Source organism: Theobroma cacao, chromosome 6 (assembly GCF_000208745.1).
Source record: "Theobroma cacao cultivar B97-61/B2 chromosome 6, Criollo_cocoa_genome_V2, whole genome shotgun sequence".
NCBI lineage: Eukaryota > Viridiplantae > Streptophyta > Magnoliopsida > Malvales > Malvaceae > Theobroma > Theobroma cacao.
Genome location: NC_030855.1, coordinates 603849 through 604440, shown reverse-complemented (window position 1 = coordinate 604440; position 592 = coordinate 603849).

Here is a 592-nt window from a genome sequence, read left to right as displayed (position 1 = left end):
GTGTATAAAAAAAATAAAATATTAATATTTTAATCAAAAATTAATATTAAATTATAAATTAAATATTAATAATTTATTATTAATTTAAAATATTAATAATTAATTATATTAAAATATTGATATTTAAATTATTAATTATTAATATTTTAAATAATTATAAAATTATTAATATTTAAAAAATAAAAATACAAATAAATAATTATATATAATAAAATGATATTTTTATCTTTTTATTTTCAATTCCTTTCTTATTCCAAAGCTATTGTTATCAACCAAACACTGTAATAAGTCATAATAATTATTCATACTCTATTCCATTCATCGTACCAAACTACGTAATATTTATTCTATTCCCACGTAATAACTATTTTATTTTATTCCTATCTATTTCGCGAACCAAACGTGCCATTAGGGTGTTGGCTTTTGTTTGAAAACTTTTATTCGCTGACCATTGCGTCTACATCACATAATAAATGAGAAGGGAACCAAAATCCCGATAAGCCTTAATTTCTTTTTATTTTCCCTTTATTTTAGTTAATTATTATATTTTTTTAAGATAAATTAACCTAAAGACTTACCTTTTAATTAAACT